We start from the raw sequence: 8,565 nt of genomic DNA, 5'->3' as shown, positions 1-8,565 counted from the left end.
CGCAAACGGTCCGACATGTATTATATTAGGATAATCTTAATTTAAACAAAATTAAAAATAAATAAATGATAAGAATAAATTTTAAAGTTTTGAATTAACAACAAAACATAACAACGAAAAATGGTCTGGGGAAATCTAGGGAATTGTCATAAGTCCTAAATAGTGAGTGGTTGCACAACGCCGGTCTGAAACTTGCGTTCAGGAATGTGCAAATTAATTCCTCTATATCTCAATTTGTGTCTCACTCACACCCACCCACCCCAGAACAGCTGCTGGCGAGGGGCGAAGGGCAGGGGGTGGGAGGAGGGGGATATTGAGGCTCAGTATTTATCGTCTGGTGCTTAGTTGAGCTCTGAATGGTGCTTTTCAACCAGAAAATCCACCTGGCCTGAGTTGGCATGGGTGTGAGTATTTTGGAAGGGGGTGTATGTCTCCAGTTGCAGAACACCCCCCCCTCCATTTCTTGTCCAGCTGCAATAATCCACTTGGAGGTTCCAGCAGGGATGCAAGCCATTCCTTGTTCTGACGTCCCTGGCCTGGCGCCAGATCTTCCTTGGCACCTACTGCCAAGACACCCTGCTTGGCAGACTGGCATAAAATAGGTCTTTTGTGCAGAGAATCCAGCAGGAAGGATAGGGGTTCAGAGGCAAAAGGGATGAGAGGAGGGGAGACAAACCAAGAGGAAGGTGGAACTTATTCGAGGGTCCTTCGAAGTCAAAGAAAGAGATTTTTTTAATTTTTTTTTAATTTTTATAACAAAAACAACAAATACAACCATCTTTCAATTGTACAGTATGTAGGTTGGGTTCATATATCCTGTCCATATAATAATATTAGTATACGATTTCTTATTGAGTTTACATTCATTTTATATTATAATCAACATTATAGATCCTCTTATATCATGATTACATTGTCATTAAGTGTTTATTTCGATTTCCAACTATCCTTAAAGGCAAATTCCAAATCTTACTAAATTCTATTCATATTAAAGCTTATTCAAAAATAATCAATTTTAGTATACCGTGATTCATACAATAATATCCTTTAATTTCTGACTCTATTTTCTAGCCTTGGTAAGACCACGCTTGGAATGATGCATTCCGTTTTGGTTGCCAACAATGTAAAAAAAAAGAGGTTGAGACTCTAGAAAGAGTGCAGGGAAGAGCAACGAAGATGATTTGGGGACTGGAGGCTAAAGCCTACAAAAAACGATTGCAGGAATTGGGTATGTCTACAGTAGTTTAATGCAAAGAAGGTACTAGGGGAGACATGATAGCAATCTTCCAAGATCTCAGGGGCTGCCCCAAAGAAGAGGGAGTCAAGCTATTTTCCAAAGCACCAGAAGGCCGGACAAGAAACAATGGATGGAAACTAATCAAGGAGAGAAGCAACGTGAAAGTGAGAAGAAATTTTCGTAACATGGTGATCAACATGGGATGCAGGATTCCACCATGATCTCAGCTTCTTTGCAAACCAGATAAAAAGTGCCCCTGCTTTGGGGTTCAAACTCCCCCCCCCATTTCTGGGATCAGCCCCCCCTATACATTTCTGCTGGGTCTCAAACCTGTAAAGAGAGGGACCCCAAAAAAGCAGGCTGAATAACTCTACTATTTCTTGATTAAAACTCTTTAGCCTCCCAGGATGGGCCTTTGGCAGCAATCTGGCAGGCAGGCAGGCATAAATTCAACAGATGGAGAGTCCAGCTTCTTGCTTTGTCCTCCTCTTCCTCCTCCTCCTCCTCCACCCCACAAACCTCACTCCCTTCTAGCACTGATGATGTTCCCTAGTTGGATCATGAAACATCTGCAAAAATAATAATAATAATAACCACCACCACAATCAAGCTCAGAGAACACCAAGGGCCCATGTTTGTTTGCATGTATTTGTGTTTGTGTTTTGGTGCGTGTGTGTGTGTGTATTTTGCACCCAAGAGGGATCCAAAGAGGGCACCCTCTTTCCATTCAGATCTGAGACACGGGCAGCTCAACTTTGCACTGAGTCTGTCTGGTGTGCACAGGAAAGGGAATTGCCCAGGTAAACAGGAAGTTGTGCAACCTGTGTTACCTGAGCCTCCAGGTCAGCTGGTAAATTTAATACCCGCCTGCACAGGAGCAAAACGGTTATAGCTGGGAAAGAAGGAAGCCGCAGCTGGCTGGTTCCTGCTCTGCCGATCTCGGCTTCTTTGCAAACCAGGTAAAAAGAATGCCTTTATTTTGGGGTTCAACCTGCTCCCCCCGTTTTTGAGATCAACCTCCCCCTGATACATTTTTTTACTGGACCTCAAACTTCTAAAGAACAGGCAACATTCCCGTGGAGCAACTCTACTTTTTCTTACGTAAAACTTTTGAGGTTTCCCCGGCCATGGGATTTCGACAGCAATCTGGCTAGCAGGCAAGCAGGCAGAAATTCAACAGATAGAGAGAGCCTAGCTTCTTGGCTGAGGTTTTTGGCTGAGGTTTTTTTTAACTCCTGGTTAGGAGCGTGGAATGGGGAAGGTCGTGGACCGGTAGGGGTGCTGAAGGGAGTGGGGGGGAGGAAAATTCCCCAAGGATGAACTTTGGCAATCCGTCCATGAAGAGGGGAAAATGGGGCAGTTGGGAATGGGGGAGGGGAGAAGGAGGGAGGGAGGGAAGGAGGAGGGTCTTGGAGAATTTTGCAAGATTGAAATGTTTGGGAGACTGGACGGTTTGGGGGTACTGGCCGAGGATGAGGCTGGGGAGAGGCTGTCAATCATTTCGGAAGCAAAAAAAGTGTTTGCAGATTGTTTGGTTCTGGGGTGGCTGGAGGAAAAAGGGGGGTTGGAAGAAGCTGCCCTTCTTTCTTCCGGATTTTCATGCTGGGACAATAAGGGCATCCGTGGTTCCCCCTCACCTTTTCCTTTCTTTTTTCTGGTGTAGGGTCTCCAGCCGGGGAGGGGGGGTTGGACTAGATGGCCTACAAGGTCCCTTCCAACTCTGTTGATCTAATTTTCTGAATTTTTTTCTTCTCTCTTTTCTCTCTTCCTTTCTTTGGGTCTTCTCCTCTTTTCTTCTCCCTTACTTCTTCTCTTTTCTTCTTTTTCCCTTCCTTCTCTCTTCTGATCTTCCTTCCTCCTTTTCTTTGGTCCTTTTCTCTCTTCTCGACCCTTCCTCTTTGTCATTTTTCTGTTTTGCTTCTCTTCTCTTTTTTCTTTTCTTTTTTCTTTCCTTTTCTCTTCTCCTCTCCTCTTTTCTCACCTTTTCTCTCCTCCTCTCTTCTCCTTTTTCTTTCCCTCCTTTCCTTTTCTTCTCCTCTCTCTCTCACATCCTTTTTTCTCTTCTCTTCTCTTCTCTTTCTTCTTTAGTCACTTCTCTTCTCTCTCTCTCTTCCGATTTCCTTTCTCCTTTTCTCTCTCTCTCTGTCATCGATTTTCTCTTCTCCTCCTTTCTCATCTTCTTTTTCTTTCCTTCTCCTCTCCTCCCCTCCTCGTTCTTCTCTTCTCCTTTCCTTTTCTTTTCCTCTCCTCTCCCTCTCAACCTTTTTCTCTCCTTCTCTTCTCTACTATTCATACTTATGTAACTCACGATATACCACTACCTTCACCTTGAGGGAAATTGGATGGGAAAACCAATCAGTCTGCCAAATGCCTTTGCCAGGAAGCCAGCAAGTTGTGATTTTTTGAAAACAGAAAGTTGAAACACGTGAACCGAAGGAGGGAGGACATTACTTGGGCAATGCTTAAAAGTTTGAAGAATTCTTGAATTAGGTGTGCCGGCCGTTTGACCTCAGAGGAAAGGCTTGCTGTGAGAAACATGAGATTTTGGCTTTTCTCTCTCTCTCTCTCTCTCTTTTGATTTTGCTATTTTTCAACATTCGAGTTGTTGTAAGTTTTCAAACATTTGGAAAGTGGTGGGAAAGAATTAGAGATGTACTATTATTATTATTATTATTATTATTATTATTATTATTATTATTATTATTGGTATTGGTATTGTTGTTATTGTTATTGTTATTGTTATTAGTGTTATTGTTATTAGTGTTAGTGTTATTAGTGTTATTAGTGTTATTATTATTGTTGTTGTTGTTGTTGTTGTTGTTGTTGTAATTATTATTATTATTATTATTATTGAATCTTTAGTGAGATTCACAGCTTTTGGGGCTGGTTGGTCGCTCAACAACTCGAGTCCTAACCAAGGACCTAGGAACTGTTCAGGTAGCGTTGGAGGATATAAGCTGTTCCAAGTAGGGTGGTTTTTTTGTAAAATCAGGGTATTCAAGTCTGATAAATTCAGGATTTCCAAATAGCGAGGTAGCCCTTTAGGTATTGCTCCAAGGACTCCAATCACAATTGGGATAACACACGATTTCTTTTACCAAAGTCGCTCAACTTCAATTTGTAAGTCCCGATACTTTGTGATTTTTTTTCTTGCTGTGGGTCTACAATTCATGCATCACCAAGTATTGCAATGTCAATGAACCAAACCCTTTTCTTCTCCATTATTATTATTATTATTATTATTATTATTATTATTATTATTATTATTATTCCTCCTTTTTGCTTTAGAGTTTTTGGCTCCCTGTTTGAGAAGCCACCTGGGCTGTGATGTAGAGAAAGTGTTGTCTTTATGTAGTCACTTGGCTTGTTTGCCAGAGTGGCCTGTTTCTATCTGCACCCTATAATTAGGATTATCCGAGAAGCACCAGCGTAGGTGTGAGTATGTGTACAACACTGCAATTCTCAACTCCATGCAAGGCTCTGACGCTGCAGTCTTAAAAGTACAGGTAGACCTTGGTTCGTTTAGTGACCGAGTTTACGATGGCACTGGAAAAAGTGGCTTAGGTTAGGACCGTTTTTTTAACACTTACGACCACTGCCGCCTCCCCATGGTCACCTGGTCAAAATTTGGACACTTGGCAACTGGCTCATACGTACGACGGTGGCAGTGTCCCTGTGATCCCCTTTTGTGACCTTCTGACGAGCCAAGTCAATGGGGAAGCCAGATTCACTTAACAACCAGGTTATTCACTCACCAACGGCCGTTGCTTCACTTAACAACTAGGTTATTCACATCAATGGCAGTGATCCACTTAACAACCGTGGCAAGAACGGTTGTAAAAAATGGTGCGAAGCTCATTTAACACACGTTTCCCTCAGCAGCATCCATGTTGGGCCTAACTATGGCAGTAACTCCAGGGCTACGTCTCTGGTCCTCATCTCCTAGCGTCGGCAATTCAAGGATAGACTGCATGTGTAAAAGGAAGCTCCATCCTGCCATTTATGCCAGCCCTCCCCAAATGGGTTGAAAAACCCTCGGTTAAAGTAAGCCGTGAGTTGTTTTGTGCTCATATCTTTCAAGGTTGCTCAACTCATTGTAACGCAAGAGGTTTCATACACCCTGCGAGTAAGCAGGAATAGCTTGGAGCAAACAGGCTTAATGAAGGTCAGGGGGAAAAAAAAGCAAGTTTTAAACCCGAGTCACTTATTAACCGCAATGCTTTGAAGGGGAGGGGAAAAAAAGGAGTTTATGACTTCTCCTTCTGGAATTCAGTCTCATTTTTATTCTGTTCCAACAAGGATGGAGGCAGCGGGGGTGGAATTTCTGGAGATAGCAGATGAACAAATGTCACGTGTTTGCTTTCCTAGAGAAATATATATTCTAGCACGGTGGTGGCTAACCTTTTTGGGCTCACGTGCCAGCACCCAGAAGGCAATGCGCACCCACCCCACGCCCCCTGCGCATGGAAGGCACTGCGCCTCCCCAGCTGATTTTCAGCTGGTTTGAGGCCTTTCTCGGCCTTCCGAAGAGGTTTGAGGGGGGCCTCTGCAGCCTTTGCAGGCCGAAAAATGGGCCCGTTTCGTCACTTCCGGTATTTCTGGAAATACAGGAAGTGATGAACCAGCCCTATTTTTTGGCCTGCAAAGGCTGCAGAGGCCCCCCTCAAAACTCCGTGGAAGGCCGAAAAAGGCCTCAAATGGGATGAAAATCAGTTGTGAGGCGCGCGCATGCACAGTGAATTAAGTTTGCCTGGGGCTCGCATGCCCACACAAATGGCTCTGCGTGCCACCTGTGGCACACGTGTCATAGGTTCGCCATCACGGTTCTAGCAGATGTGACCACGGGTAGTCCTCAACCTACAACCACGCAGTGGAGCTCTGAAATGACTGGGGCTGAGGGAGAAATGTGTAAAGTGAACTGTTTTGTCCCATTTTACCACCTTTCTGGGGCCCCGCCGTTAAGCGAATCACCGCAGCTGGTCAGTGAGTGACACAGCCGTTAAGTGAATCCAGCTTCCCCATTGACTCTGCTGGCCAGAAGGTCGCAAAAGGGGATCTCACGTGACCCCCTGGACACTGCAACCGTCATAAATATGAGTCAATGGCCAAACATCTGAATTTTGGGGCCACGGGGATGCTACAACAGTCGTAAGTGTGGAAAAATAGACACAAGTGACTTTTTTTCAGTGCCGTTGTAACTTTGAACGGTCATTAAATCTAAGTTGAGTGTAGGGTTTCCTGCCTAAGCAGGGGGTTGGACTAGAAGACCTCCGAGGTCCCTTCCAACTCTGTTATTCTATTCCAAGGATCTCCAAACTTGGCAACTTTGAAACATTGTGGACTTCAACTCCCAGAATTCCCCAGCCAGCATGGCCGGCTGAGGAATTCTGGGAGTTGAAATCCACAAGTCTTAAAGGGGCCAAGGTTGGAGACCTCTGTTGTATTCTAATCTAAAGGATGACAGATTTGGGGGGTGGGCTTTTTAAGGACCATCATGGCTGAATAGCGAGGCCGGCTGGGGAATTCTGGGAGTTGAAGTCTACACATCTTAAATTTGCTGAGGTTAAAAAAAAACCCCACTGATCTACAGAAAGACTCCAGAGGTTTCTGTCCAATTATAGCTAATTTAACAAACCACCCACTTATTTTAATAAGCCATTTTGAATGATAAGAACAACAATAACAGCAACTTTAATTGTCATCCTAGGGTATTACGAAAAAGGAATTCCAGCACATTTGAATGTTATTACTGCCTTGGTATGAATATTTAGTAGTGGTTATGTTTTAATAAGCATATTCAAATGGACTGAAGTTTCCCTACCAAGGCATATAATAATTCACAGTTTATTCAGGGTTGGGAATTTCTATTTAATGTGTTATTCTACTCCCTCTCCTCCGGTTCTAACCTATAAATTAATCTAATGGCCTCCATTCACGCATGATGCAAGCTTACCTCCTCTAAAAATTAAGAAATTAATAACCACTTATGTTGATTAAATAAAAAGTATAAATTTATATATATATATATGTATAAAAGCAAAATGCCCGTCATGCATCATCACAAAATCTCCATAACTGTGAAGCCTACAAACTTGAAATTTGGCATATATGTACCTCTTGGCTTCTAGGTGCTCTCCAAAAAAGGGTTTTTCGAAATGACCATCAGAGCATTTAGAGTATTTCCTATATTATTATTATTAACACGCTCTGATGCTAAGGAGTTCTACTCCCCCTCCCCACCTGAAAAAAAGAAATCTCTTCCAAATGCAAAACACAAGCAGAGGAGAGGAGTTTCAGTTTCACAGCAGCAAGCAGCTTTAGTACAGAACAGTTGAGCTAAGCCACACCCAGGCTCCTTGCTGTCTCCTTGCTCACACAGCAAACACTGTTTCAGTTTCCAAACAGCCCTCAACTCTCTCACACACTGACAGGATGCTAACCAGATGAATGCCGATGGAGGCTGGTAGGTAGAGGCAGAATTTTCTTCCCCCAAAATTAAGCCCGATCACATAGTTTCATAGCAAAGCAAGGGTATAGAGCTAGCAAAATATGTAAAAATTAAGAAATCAAATCAAGGTCCACTCTAACCAAGTTTAGGGGGTTGCATGAATTTATTGGTGAGATTGAAATACCTCTAGCCAGGTGTTTCTCTTTGACCCTAAAAGTTCAGAGGTTCATTGGGGAAATCTTGGGAGTTGAAGTCTAGTTTGCATCTTAAAGTCGCGAAAGCTCAAGAAACGCTGGATTTGGCGAATTAATCAGAATAATCAGGAGTACGTGGGATTGATGGTAAACTGAAAAGTTGAGAGAAGTGCAAAAAAAAATATATATTAAGGAAAACTTTTAACTGAGTTGCAGAAGATTCATGAAAGACTACGCAGCTTGGGCTGCTGCAATATCGATAGATTAAAATATTTGTAGCTCAGAGTGGAACTATGGGGTCCTTGGTGCTCTCTGAGCTTGGTTGTTTCCTTGCAGACGTTTCGTGACCCTACTGGGTAACATCATCAGTGCTAGTAGGGGGTGGGGATTGGGGGGAGGAGGACTGTAGGGTCTTTGGTGCTCCCTGAGCTTGGTTGTTTCCTTGCAGACGTTTCATGATCCAGCTGGGGAACATCATCAGTGCCAGAAGGGCGTTCCTTACACCAATACCAACTGAACAAGCGAATCAAGCAGTAAACAGCAGTTTAATTGAAGAAGCAATTGAAGAATAAAAGACTCTCACCAATAGTGACAAGGCAGGCCACTTATATGGGAACAGAGCACAGACCCCACTCCCTTCTATCACTGATGATGTACCCTAGTTGGGTCATGAAACATCTGCAAGA

At 43.3% G+C, this 8,565-nt stretch overlaps 1 protein-coding gene across 1 annotated transcript in view; it reads left to right on the top strand.

Moving 5' to 3' along the window:
- Positions 1-2,092: 2,092 nt before the first annotated feature.
- Positions 2,093-8,565, top strand: part of FAM110A (family with sequence similarity 110 member A) — a 49,536-nt gene continuing 43,063 nt past the window's right edge. Inside the window, exon 1 of the mRNA XM_087962377.1 lies at positions 2,093-2,196. The gene's annotated coding sequence lies outside the window, so the exon portion shown is untranslated. The remainder of the gene's footprint in view (positions 2,197-8,565) is intronic.

This window comes from Notechis scutatus, chromosome 3 (assembly GCF_049901735.1).
Source record: "Notechis scutatus isolate UNSWTSFEM ecotype Mainland chromosome 3, rNotScu1.2, whole genome shotgun sequence".
Taxonomy (NCBI): Eukaryota; Metazoa; Chordata; class Lepidosauria; order Squamata; family Elapidae; genus Notechis; species Notechis scutatus.
This window is presented reverse-complemented; position numbering and strand designations above follow the sequence as displayed.